Source organism: Cylas formicarius, unplaced genomic scaffold (genome assembly GCF_029955315.1).
Source record: "Cylas formicarius isolate icCylForm1 unplaced genomic scaffold, icCylForm1.1 PGA_scaffold_6__28_contigs__length_40554024, whole genome shotgun sequence".
Taxonomy (NCBI): domain Eukaryota; kingdom Metazoa; phylum Arthropoda; class Insecta; order Coleoptera; family Brentidae; genus Cylas; species Cylas formicarius.
Window position 1 is genome coordinate 188821 of NW_026844347.1, and position 13929 is coordinate 202749.

At 31.9% G+C, this 13929-nt stretch overlaps 1 protein-coding gene across 5 annotated transcripts in view; it reads right to left on the bottom strand.

Moving 5' to 3' along the window:
* The window catches only part of LOC132703974 (uncharacterized), an 81907-nt gene extending 68808 nt beyond the window's left edge, over nucleotides 1-13099 (bottom strand). For all 5 annotated transcript variants that reach the window (XR_009619198.1, XM_060673551.1, XM_060673550.1 and 2 more), the window contains exon 1: nucleotides 12938-13099. The gene's annotated coding sequence lies outside the window, so the exon portion shown is untranslated. The remainder of the gene's footprint in view (nucleotides 1-12937) is intronic.
* Between the last annotated feature and the right edge of the window lie 830 nt (nucleotides 13100-13929).

Below are 13929 nucleotides of genomic sequence, written 5' to 3' on the forward strand. Positions count from 1 at the left end.
AATCCGAAAATACGACAGTTAGTCCATATTATAGGGAAGCTGACAATTAAAACAACATTCATACAACTAAAATGGGTTGGGGAACATATTTCAAACATTTTCTCTATTTAAAATATGAATAAATAGTCAAGTAGTACACTACGCTATGAGTGATTCGGGTATTACGTTATACAAATTTTATTATAAAATAAAAGCAGTTACTGGAAAGTCTTTTAATAGAATTGTTTAGGAATGGTATAAATAAATGGATAAATATTTAATAACAAAGTCACACGTTTCATACAAATAGATTAACCAATGAAGGAAGTAATATCCCTGGCTGTGAGATTAATTGAGCCCACTGAGAGAGAAACTGCAGAATGTTAAATACAATGATACAGTATTAAAAATGAGGTACGCCGCCACCTACATACATTGAATGCTAACGCTTGGCATCAAAATCCAACGATTGTGCATAATTTAATTTCCAACGTATTTAAGCTTTACTTGGTCCTAATTGCTTGCGTAAAACCTATGGCGGAGAACGTTATGAAATTTGCTGTGCTTCAACTATCTCGGCACACAACAATAACGGGCTTAGTGAAGTCATCCAGCAACGAAATGTGTCGGATCTTTTCTATCCCTTCTATCTTTTTTATTTGAGATTTGCTCCCCCACAAATTAATATATCGAGATTCGATATCTAAAAAAAAATATTAAACATGCCTATGATTTTTATATATCTATATATAAACCGAAGATCCAGATTTATGCTTGATTAATAATTATTTTGATCGTGTTAAATTATTTATCGATGTCTAACTAATAAAACATTTCCAGCTGTTATTTTCAGAAAATAGTTCCTTTAAGCATGGACCCGAGAAAGCTTTGTTTTATTTATGGCATTTCAGAAATTCCTAAATGAATTCTACGATTATTATTTTGAGTATTTTAATGTTTTTTAATATATACAGGGTGATATATTGTCGACGGTCGTCATTATTTAAATGGAAGTCTATGGCTCAAGCAATAAATTCTAGCAGAACCTCAAAGTAAATCGCTGAGAATATTTCAGAATTCAATTGCTTTTAAAAAATTTTGTATCTTGGGAAATCGATATAGCATTGAGTTACCAATAATCAATCTAAATTTCGTTTTTTAAATTCAAATAAAACCAATTCTTCTGTTAAAGAACCTCGTACCAATGAATCTGCTCAGGAAATGCACCAAAAATTTAACATAAATCGCAATTGTTAGATTTACTCTGTTAATAAATTATTTATTAATAAATAATTTTGTTCGCTGGTGTTAAAAACATATTGAAAACAATCTTAATTTAATTTCCTAAAATCAAGGGATTTCTAGATGTCGAAGATTTTTATAGATCACCAAATTATTGTGACCCGGTATATGTAATAGCACTGTAAAATTTTTTAAAGTTTTATTATCATAGAACTTATATGTTCTATTGTTCAATACCTAAGTTTTAATTTAATTGTGCCGGGCGTATGATAAACTCAAAAACTCATTTCATAAAAAAATCGCATGGTCAGGATAAGCTATTAGTTTAATGGATTTAATCGGGAACTCCCGCGTTTAGGTTTCAAATAGTTTAATTACGGTAAAAAGTAATTATGTTATTTACCACAAACGAACCGAGTCCTTCAATGCGTGGCCTGAAATAAAGGATCGCGTATCGTAGCAGATGCTAGAGTTTCAATGAGTTCTTGTTAACAGGGCGACGGTTAATTAGCGGCATTATATAATTTTAATACTGTTTATGATATTCTGCTTCCTCGCGATAAAGTTTCTCCAATCTTTCAAATTAATACTCTCTGGAACTCGCATCAAAATCCTCTACATTTCTAGAGTGGCTTAGACCGCGTTAGAACCTGACTCTTGGGACGAATTGAAATTGTGGTTGTCTGAAACAGCACATTCCAAACTTCTGTGCCATCACATCGAGACAGTCTAATGTGCGTTTCCCTGGCAGAGTTCCAGTTGCGCTGTTATTAATAATTTATTAGGGTAAACATGCAAAAACGCTTCTTTCACCGTCGTCGTCGGATTGAGATCGTCTTGAAAGTTAGAATAGGAATACAATAATTTTATAAATATGACAAAAATGTAAGCACGTGCACAGATTCGCGTAATCAAATTCTATTTCAATTCTGCAATTGTCGGATTTATACTTCCTCCGGAATCCTTGTCACCGTAAACCATAATTCCTCTGTGATTTACCTCTCAGTACTTATGTAGTAAAAATATTATAAAGTGTTGATCATCGTTTCAACTGTAAATAAAACTCTCCCCAAAAACTAAAGCGCTTTTCTATTTAAACACCTATTTCAACTTTATCGGTTGCTTTCGGCTCTTCATTGTCATCCATACTACAATTCGTTCCTGTACACCTGCTACGGCCTACCAATTTAACTTATTAAATTTGACTTCCCATGCAAATTTAAAATACGAGTAGGATAAAAAATCCAGGGGAGTCCAATATGCTTTACAAAAAATACGTTTAAATTAATAGGTTATTAGGTGCCTTTGAGTGCGTAGAACTATGCTGTAAGGACATCGCACACACATAACTTACAAATTTCAATTTCAACTTAAATCCTGTTTAGCTTAAATTTTAAGTTTTCTCGTCCAACAATAAACATTAATAGTAAAATTGATTTTGGTAAGATTTTAGGTAAAAAGTAAACTCATAGTAATTAAATCAATAACAACGTAATCATAAAAATGACATTATCCCTTTTTCAATTTCACCATAAACGTCCTTATCCACGAAACGATCGGGAAAAAGAAGATTAATGTTATCTGAACTTCATCGCGAAATATAAATGATTTTCGCCGTTTATATCGACCTAGTGCGATTGGGAATAACTAACCCGGATGGGAAATATCTGGAGTAAAAGGCAATCGACCCCAGCGCAGTTAATTTCAGACAATCTGAGCACGTAAAATCAGTACGCCAGACAAATCCAATTAATTTTAAACCTCAATTGTAACACGCTGAAAGATTTGTTCGCTTTTAATTCTAAGATTTATTGTGTAAGATATTATAATTTAAGAAATTGCTAGCGCATTTTTATCGAGGCATTTTAATTAATCCTCAAGTTTTATTTATTTCAAGTTGGTTTATTTGTAGAATTCAATACTAATAAATCTTTAAACTGTGTAAATTATAATATTTTAAGTTAAAACTGTCATGTGACTTACGTTTAGGTTTTATTTTTGTATTTTCCTTTTCCAATATTTAATATGATTTCTGTTCGTTTGGTAAACAACTGCGCTCGTGCCAATTTTTTATTGGAAAATTATTTTTCCAATGCTGTCGAATTTTCTCTTGAAACAAAATTAATTAAAATACACACATTGATAGTGGTTTTTTATTGGGAATATCCCTTTCGATATTAGCTTATATATTGAACAAACCGAAAAAATGTACAATAAGTATCTTTCTACATACTTAATATTTACCCTGGGAAAGAAATACCAAAAAGCAGGGAAAGATTTGTTTATTATAGGAAATTATTTTTATTTTCTTGTGTATCTGAAATCTTTAATTTTTTAGTGAAATTAACATAAAAAACTTTTTATGATAACATCTGATTGTGCATTATGATTTAATCTGCAAAAATTGAAAACCATCCTACATCTCGGCTGGTAGTGACGATATCGCCTTGTTGTTTTTATCATTAAATATTTCGAAAGTCGATATTGATATATCAAAATTAGAAATGAGTTTTTCCTGTTAAAACATTGTATTTACGATCACCAGCTGCACTACTACGCCTCATCAAACTAGATAAAAGTTTACCGAAAATAAAATTTTATGTTTTCATCCTTAAACGTAAACAACATTTGAATGGAGAAAACAAAAACATTTGTAGTATAAGGAAAACTAAATATCCGGCAAGTTATTAAAATGGACATGTATTATAAAAACATCCGTACACCAACGCAGGGTGTGATAAATCTGAAAACCGCCTTTTTAATATTTACAATTTTTCCCGGATCACAAAACATTGAATATTTCGATAAGCTCAAGAGCTCAAGTTTTAGAGACCGCATTTCCCGTTGCCAAGATCTTTCCCGTTGTAAATCAACGGAAGCTCCAAAATAAACGTACAAAACTTACTTGCTGCAAATATTTTCCCTCCACTACGGGTACAGAAAACTTTTAGCTGGCCGAACGTTTCAGCTTCATAATGGTTTAAAAACTGTAGAAAAAATGTAGAGATGTACTAATATCTTTCATTCATGTCAGTTCTTAAAAATGTACGTAAAGCGTGCGTGAGAATTTTGTTTATAACACAAATATAATACATACAAAAAAAAGGAATATAGGGTTGTCATAAATTTAAAATATAATAAATAAATTATTAGGAAAATTGTTCAAAATCAAAGTTTATGCAAAAATTAGATATGTGGGGGCTCTATATCATACGGTTCTTTTAACTTTTATTCATTGGGGACTATGCGGGGAGAGTGGGAATTGTTTGTTTGTTTTGCATTTTTGACAGTTTGGTTGCGTGACACCTTGGAAGTAGTTAATTTAATTTTCTTAAGTATTCTAAGTATCTCTTCCCAAAATGTTTTTCTTTTCATTATTTGGTTAAATAAAGTTTTAAATTATTTATGTTCTTATTAATTTTATAACAAAAGGCGTGATTATTATAAAGTCAACTATAAAAACGTTTTCCATTTTGAAAAAATATTCAAACTCAGTGTCCTACAGACCAATGTTTTTAGGTCAAAACTGTATATAACTTAAATGATGTTTATAGCAGGAATTAAACTGTTAAATAGGCCATTTGAGATGAATTCGAATAATAACAACGAACTGCGCGTAGAGGCATATTTTATCAATATAAAAACAACCCAGCCATGTGCCGCTCGGCCCCAACCCAATAAGAAAGAGAAAGAGAAATAAGAGCCTAATGTATAAGTAGAATGATAAACTCCTGTGTGAATTTCATGAACAAAAAATAATAATAATAACAACACTAAACCAAATAACATCTGTTTCTAACATTTCTTTCAAACATCTTTGCCATTTGAAACAGTTTAGCAGAATAGAATGATGATCTGTACATTGGTATAATATCAAGATATTATAGCTTTTTATCATTTTCTCACTTGAGGATTTATTGGACGTTTCTGCAGCCTCATTAAAAATTATTTTCCCTAAACCGTATCCTATATATTTTTCTTTTGGAAGGTTATTTTACATGGCCGGTACATGCAATCCAAATATTTTACATATAAATAGGATAGCAGAATTTGAGTGCCGGTCGGAAAGCGCCATTTCATTTGCGTTTAAAGAAAAGGGTCCACTTTATAGGTTTAGGAAATCTTAAAAGCATTCCAACAAAATCAAAGCTATTCTTGTGGGATATAACCTGCCTACGTAAATGCCCAGAAGGAAATAAAATCAAAGAGTTTTGTACGTAACACATAATTATGGATTCTCCTTCAAAATATTCTGTTATCCAAAATTTGGCATTCAAAAAGAATTAATTCTTCAAATGCGTTGTAATATTTTTTAAAAATTAGCTGTGAAATGTTATATGAAAAATAATAAAAACGAAAAAGTAATAAAATTAAATTTTACCTTAAAACATCCTTATTACCAATTTTTAATAGGGTTACAGGATTATTCATGTTAATAGATATAAGAAAGTGACCAATTGTTTTTCAATAAGATTATCCAAGGGTGGTTAACATACAATGCAACAAGATTATTACCTAAAGCTTTGGAATTTAAATTCAAGTAAAATTATGGTCCGTAATAGAAAATTATTTTATACCTACCTGTGTTTAATATTCTTTGGTTTTGATATATTACTTAGTATACGTTTATTAGTAATCTTCTTATTTTGCGTGTAATACAGCGTGTTTTGAATCGTGTGCGAATTATGCAAAATATGTGCGAGTTTAGTGTATCTCAGGAGATGCTCCCGCCCAAACGTAGAAAACACTATTCTATTGAGACGAAGGAAGTTTTATAAACAATGTTTATTTGACTCTCATTGAACGTGCCAGCTAGCAAGCATCTTTAGAAGAAACGGCCACAATGACGAAAATTGCAACCTCAACTATATGGAAAATTGTGAACCTCATTTCAGCGAGGAAAAAAAGAAGCGATGCAGACATTTTCTCGAGTGTAGATGAAAGTGATCAAGATATAATACGGCGTAAAATTTACCAGTTATACGTGGAACAAACCGTGCCTACATTAGATATCTTAATTGGGAGGCTTGAAAAAGATGAAACCGGTGTTAAATGTGGCAGAACTACCTTATGGAAGTGTATTCAACACATGGGTTTTAGATTTAAAAAAATTGACAAAAGTCAAGTTTTAATTGAATTTTTTAGAATTCGGAAATGGCGACTGGAATATCTAGAAAAAATTAGCATTTACAGAGAACAACAACGGCCAATTATTTACTTGGATGAAACCGGGTTTGACACTTATAATACCCCGGAAAAGGGTTGGGTTGACTCAACTGATAAGTGTAGGACAAACGCGCCATCAAAAATATTAAAGATTCTTCTCTGGATTACCATGAAGACACCACCTCTGATTTATTTGAAAGTTTGTTTAAAAACAAACTAGTTCCAAACATTCCTCCTAATAGCGTCATTGTAATGGACAGTGCAAGTTATCACAGTAGACAGTTGACTAAAACCCCTTCCTCATGTGACACAAAAGCAACAATCCAAAACTACATGTATAATAACGACATTTATTTTTACGAAGATTATACCAAAAAGCAATTCATTGAGGTTCTACAAAGCTTGAACCTACAAAAGGAATACATCTTACAGTTTTAAGGCGTCCACCTTACCACTGTATATTTAATCCAATTGAACATGTTTGGCACCAACTGAAATCTGCCATTCGTCGTAACAATGTTTTTCCCCGTATTAACTCCAATGTCCTCAAACTTATAGAAACCGAAGTTTTTAACATCCCTCCACAATGTTGGACAAATTTTGTTAAACATATAGAAAAAGCAGAACAATCGTATATCTATATTGCAAATAATATAGAACAAATAATAATTAGAACAGGCGATGATAGCGATAGTGATATTGATATATTATGTAAAAATTTGAAGTAATATAAGTAGGTAATAAAAATTATTTGTAATTTTATTTTAGATTTAAACATAAATACATAAATAAATAAATAAATAAATATTGTTTAGTATTTTTCCTAACAAAACCCCAAATAATGAAATTCTAAACAAAGTACGGACCTGTTCGGCCATATTTCATTGTTACAGCTTGACCGGGTCTTTCCTTAATTCGTATCAGTTAGTCACTTTCTTATATCTATGAACAGACTTTACCGAAAAATTTTTTTAAAGAAAAATGAAGCGCTATTTCCCAAGCCATATAACATTGTTTTTAAACTTTTACCTCATTGTCCTACTACCGACATAACAAACATTTTACATTTCTTAACAACAGTTTTTTCTTAATTTCATTTTTCCTTAAAATAAGCATTATTTATAAAGTCTTCATTGGTTTTAAGGAAAAAAATTTCACCGTAAAAAGTATGTACCGATATGCCCTTTAAAAAATAAAGCAGTCTGGAAACTTTTTTGAATCAATAGTCTGTCAAACTCGCCACCGTAGAATAGATGTGAGTATTCCAAAACATTTTTCCAAAAACATCTAGTGGAGCAATAACGTTAAAAAAATGAAAATATCAAAAACAAAAAAAGAACCTTTTTCTTATATAAGCTCAAGCTCTTTGAGGGTCTTTTCAATAACTTTGCACCGTGCTGTACCGAAACCAATGACTCAATAAAAAGCAGAGGCAATTTAGAATAGCAGTCGATATATCCATAAAACCCATTCATCAGCAGAACAACGATAAACTACAACAAAGCGGCAATCGTTAAACTGTAATAGTAAAAATCACAATTATATTCGGTAATGGGTGATACACGAATCATTTCGTGTACACAATACCTCCAACGAAAAATTATTACCACGAACGTTCACGACACAATAATATTTTCCATCTAATAGGCACAAACGCAAATTGAAACGTATAATGTATTGCGACCCGGACGGCCTGGAAATGCCAAAAGTACATATCGGACCCGGAGCAATTTTGTTATCGCTTGATTAGATCGGCTAATAGTTTAGTTCATGTTCCCACGTGTTGATTATTATTTTTGTGTATTAGTTTCTCGCCATCGTTATCGAAAGGTCAAACGTAGACCCAAAGGATGCTATTAATAAAGGTCAAAATATATGCGATTCACATTGAGTGTTGAAAAATTTCAGCATGCCCGAAATCACTTTCATTTTACAATATCTAACTGATAACTGATAGATCATTTCTTGAATAATTATATTTAGCACACCGTGCCTAGTTGCCAGGGCACGTAAGTAGGTCAACCATTAATCCAGTCAGCAAATATTCGTTTATAAAAGTTGATTGTCTCTGATCAGTAGGGAAGTCGGTCCGTTCCGCCACCAGTTGTCCTTGGAGAGTACGCCCAAAGACTTGCCCTGTGGTTAGATATATTTTATAAAAAAATTATAAAATTAAAAAATTACACATAAAAGAATTATCTACAGTCGCAAACTTGGTCGCAAACAAACAAAAATAATTTCTTGGATGTCTCTTTTCCAAATTTCCAAATTGTCAGAGGTACTTTTCCCAAAATTATTGCAAAAAAATAGTTTGTCTGTTTTGGAATACGTTCATATTAAACATTTTTCTTATTTTGAAGTCTAAAATCAGCATACAAAATGTCTCGATGTTATTGCTGGGCACTCGTTAAAATAATTTTTACTGCAAAGTTGAACTATACAATAATAACATAAAAGATGCACTCTAAATCGAATTTAAATGCAGACAGAAATTTTGCTTAGGATAAACCTTTAGAAGTAGCGTATTTCGTACTATATTTTGTGCATAGGGTCATTTTTGCAACATAAGAAATGTATTAAATTAATTTTCATAGAAAGCGGAGTGAATAAAATTAGGCGTTTACACAACAAATTGGAGATGGAATTAATTAAACATATAACACTCGTGCCTAAAGTGGCAGTTGTTAAGCTTGTTCCATAATAAACGATTGTAGTCGCAACCAAACGACGACTAAAATGCCAGGAATGCTCGAAGTGGCTCGCGACAATATTCGTGAAGCTTACGTTTCATAGTGACAATTTGCGCACGCCTTCTCACAGTAAAATTGGGTATTTTAGAGTAGAGAGTAAAAAAAAAGAAAGTTTAGAATATTGTTCTAGATGTTCAAGAATTACATTTAATGCGAGACTAATTTTAATCTGCTACTGTGAATATCATGCACTGACGAGATCATACGATGACATAGAAATAGAAATAAAACTTTATTTACCGGGAGCTTTTACAATAAATATTAATATATGTTAATAAATCGTAAATATGTTATTGTCAAGGCAATGACAAAACAATATAAATGTAAAAGAATTAAATAGAATCACATATGAATCACAGAATTATTAAAATGAATATTAGCCTAAAAAGAAGAAAACCGAATACCAAATTACTTTCAAGGTATTCCTGAACTGAAGAGAAGAAATGAGCACGTAGATATTCTTTCATTGCTCTGTTGTACAGTGTGTAATTCAAATAATTATGATTATGACGTATTATGCAACGGGATAATGAATAAATCATTTAAATATAATAAAATGAATAAATAAAAATAAAATAAAAGGTAAATGCATAATCCTGTGGCTCAAAAAAAGTCTGCAAAGGACACCTCCTCCCTCTCTTTTGTAGTTTAACAATAGTATGTGCTGCAGTAATGTGACCCCACAATGGAAAGGCATAAGAAATTTTTGAATGAAACAGTGTAAAATAACACGTTTTAAGGGTGTCGTAATTTATGTAAGATCGCAGATTTCTTATTAAAATTATCAGACTCGTTAAAGTTTTAGAGAGTTCATCTGTATGGTGTGACTACGACAATTAGTCATCTATAATGGGACCCAAAAGCTCGAGTTAGTCGGTATTTTCAAAATTTTGGTTTTATCTTTATTTAAGAGAAGATTATTGGCACCGAACGATCTTTTGGCAAGATCTAAAACAGCATTTGAAGTGTCAGACAAAGTTTCAATGCTGCCGTAGGTAATATAGCGTATCATCCGCAAAACAGGAACATTTGAATTCATGCAAGTCATTCACAAATACGATAACCATAGCGGACCCAAAATTGACAATGGAAGTTCGATATTCTTTTAGTATTTCTACTGAATTAGTGTCTACCACCTTCAAGCAAACGACAGTACCATACTATTGTAATAGTTTCACCACGGCAACTCGTCCGATGATGAAATAAAAACAGGCCATAATTCGCGGGATCTAGTAAAATAAAGTAAAATAAGTAATGATTACATATACACAACACTATTAATATTGGCGAATATTTATCTCAATTTTTGCTCTGATAAATAAACCAGCACTTTTTCAAAATACTACCGCCAAAAATTAATAGACAAATAACAAATTGCTAAAAAAATCACTGTAATTCTAAAAGAAAAAGACATAAAGTGGGACTCATCAATTTAAAAGCGTTGCAAATGTTGTATAATTAAAGTTTGTAAATTTACTGCAAATGAGATTTAACATTTTGTTTTTACTATCTTCAAGTTATTTATTAGTTATTCGAGATTGAATAGTGCGGCGAATTTAAAAGTGATAGATGTTTACATCAAAAATTAAACATTCAGCTTTCCGTCTAATAAATAATGGAAAAATTATGACAAAAATCGATTTGTTATTCCACAACACATTGGCCACATAAAATTGTGTTCCATAGCAAATATCGATATGCAGAAAAGAGTGTCCGTAGATCAATATTAAAAATTATTAATGTAAGATCCACTGAAACTAAGAAATGTGTAGGAATGTAATTTTTTCTATAATGCACGCAAAGCCGCGTTTTGAAGAGAAATATGGAAAAGCAACGACTCCACGTACTAAATTCATACCATAATATCCATTTCGACGAAACTCAATTGTATATACGTTTAAAAATAGCACATCAAAGACCTCAAGGTTTTATTGTTACTGAATATGTATTCATCGAGTGAGAACGTCGATATCGATTAAAATTTGTGCAAAGCTTGGTATTTTTAACGACACCATGAAGTTAGACTACAAATCAAAAGTTGATGGATAAGAAGTGATGCTAAGAAAAAACAAATAAATGCAGTCTGTGACTAGTGTGAGACCCCAACACCCGTAAAAGAATCGTCATGTTATCTATACGGCATGTATAACTATAAAATCTTGCTTAGCTATCAGTATAACTCGTTTTACGATGGGACAAACGAATGGCTTCTTTTTGAGTTGTTAAATTGCGTTCCATAACGCGTCCATGAAATATTTTGTCAAAATTATAAGTATACGTATAAACGTTACCTAAAGGAAACAATTTTTAATTATTTAAAACAATCAATTTTTAATTATATACTTCATGTACCTCCTCAGATCCCTAATTTAATCCAGTTTATACTTTGTATGATTCCATGGTTACCTACTGTAGTACTGGGGAATAAGTCCGATTCGATGCTAGTACAGGGTATACCCTGTACAAACTACATATAATTTATACACATTTATTATGCTAATACAATAACGCACTACTTCAAGGGTTGCTGCTTCGCAATAGGTAACATTTTCGTGAAGCGAGCCCTAAACATTCTTGAAGACCAACTCCTTGAAGAAAAAAACGTTACTTGCGAAGTAAATATTAGAATAGAAAATAAAACCAGAGCGGACAAGAAGAATTAAAAATTGTCTAAGAAAGGTGAATTTGTTTTCAACCTTGTTTATCTATTCGTTTGTATAATATGCATAGTTTAACAAAATTTGTTGCAAATTAATGTTATCTATAGAAACAAATATATTAAATATAGAAACAAATGAATGTATGACAGTTTGACACACTGCTCTTCAATAGTACCGCCAGTTTCATGGTCAAACTTATTAGAAAGTATTTGACTGCTGACTAATTGTTACTTTTAACGGAACATAAAACAAATTCCTAGATCAGGTGTCATCAACTAATAGATCGCTTCAGTCATTGTCACCAGGAATTAGTTTAAATGGGGACCATAAATAGGAACGTGGCATTCTTGTTTTCTGTGTATTCGGATTAAATAAATTAGCTAGTATGGCCTTTAGAAATTCTTAATCTCAAATCTAAAAATATTTATTATGCAGTCTGAAGCAAGTCATCACTAAATATGGTAACAAAATCTAAGCATGCATGCTCATGCAGTTTAAACGTTTATATGCCTAACAAAAGAGCTTTTGTGGTCCAAAACTCCATTAACTTACTCTCCTCATAGGACTAGAATTTATATGCTATGTATGTGAATGTATGTAATTAATAGTCGATGTTTTGCTCGAAAATATGATGCAAAATCTAAGAATTGAACAACGAAAAATCGCATATGTAAAAATCAGATTGAAGCGAGTGACATAGTATTGATTTAAAGGTGTTAAAATCGTCAGCAAAGGAAAGAAATATGGCAAACGACAAATTTATTTATATGGCAAATAAACAACATACACAGTCACTCGATATCATATATCATTTGATATCACTTGATATCATATCGTTTAGATAGATCTCCACATAAATCAATTTTTTTTGTAAGTTTTTAGACTTCCCAAAGTAAGTTCTCTTCTTCTAAATTGACCGACAAGTCTAATATCTAAATATTTTCCATTTTATATTTTAAAATAATATTTATAATTTTGCCAAAACCAAACTTGAATCCACGCCTTTGCCCTCGTACAAAGTAAAAAACAACACACGTAACCTTCTCATCCATCAAAATTTTTGATAAATTTTAACGATGTATGAATTTCAAAATCCCAAAAAAACTTATCGCGGACGCGCTGTATATCAAATACACCCACCTTTTGTTTCGTCGTTTTACGCACCAATGGAATACATACGGAGACGGGATGTTGCAGCTATAGAACATATAACCGTTACAATTTAAGTCGCCGGCAATTATCTGGGCGCACGTGATCGCCGTCGTGGAGCGTATACGTCCGTCGCGACGCTACCGACTACGCAAATCGGGCGCAACTGAACCATAATTGTTCTTCGTGTGCTTCTGGGAAGATGAATTCCCGCGCGCAGATCTGCGGCGCTTTTTTTTCTACTCTAAGCCACGAACCCCAAAATATTTTTTTATCTTTGGTCCTACGAGCACGGCGTCCGTATACAAACATTCGAGAGTATGATTGATCGGAGATGCTCTCGCGAAAAAAAAACAAATCTCGTACCTTTGGAAACGGTTTCATTGATCTATTTAGTAGTAGCGAAGGGAATTATATTTTTTTGTCACATCATTTTTGTCCAAGTTATTAGGTAAAGCTCTGTTAGCATCAAACATTTATAGTTTTGGTAAGTATGCAAAATGTATTATCACATTAATTACATCATAGTTATACTGGTGAACAATGGTATTTCCTGCGCTTGATATAAAATTGGTTTAATGATATGTTCTAATTCACATATACAGCTTCTCCACTATAGGTATTTTTGAGGGTCATCTCTCTAACCTAATACTTTTCCTTAATCACTGTTAGGTCCTGTTGGACGGGGTCTCCCTATTTCTCAATATAATAAATCTATCTAGGTTACTGTGGCCAAAGTGTCACATTATACTTATATTTGCTTTTAACATCTTCTTTTCATTGTATCTTTCATATTTAATGGCCATCGAATATTTCAGTTTTCAACTTTTCATCTTCATCTTCTGCTTTGTCGCCTAACTTTGGTGGACTGCTTTATAATACCTATCCTGATAAAATAAGGAGGAACGATTTTTTTCTCTGCTTAGCAACGAAAGTTAAGGTTGCACAGCTTGTTTCGTTGCTTTTTTCTAATTGGTCTGGTG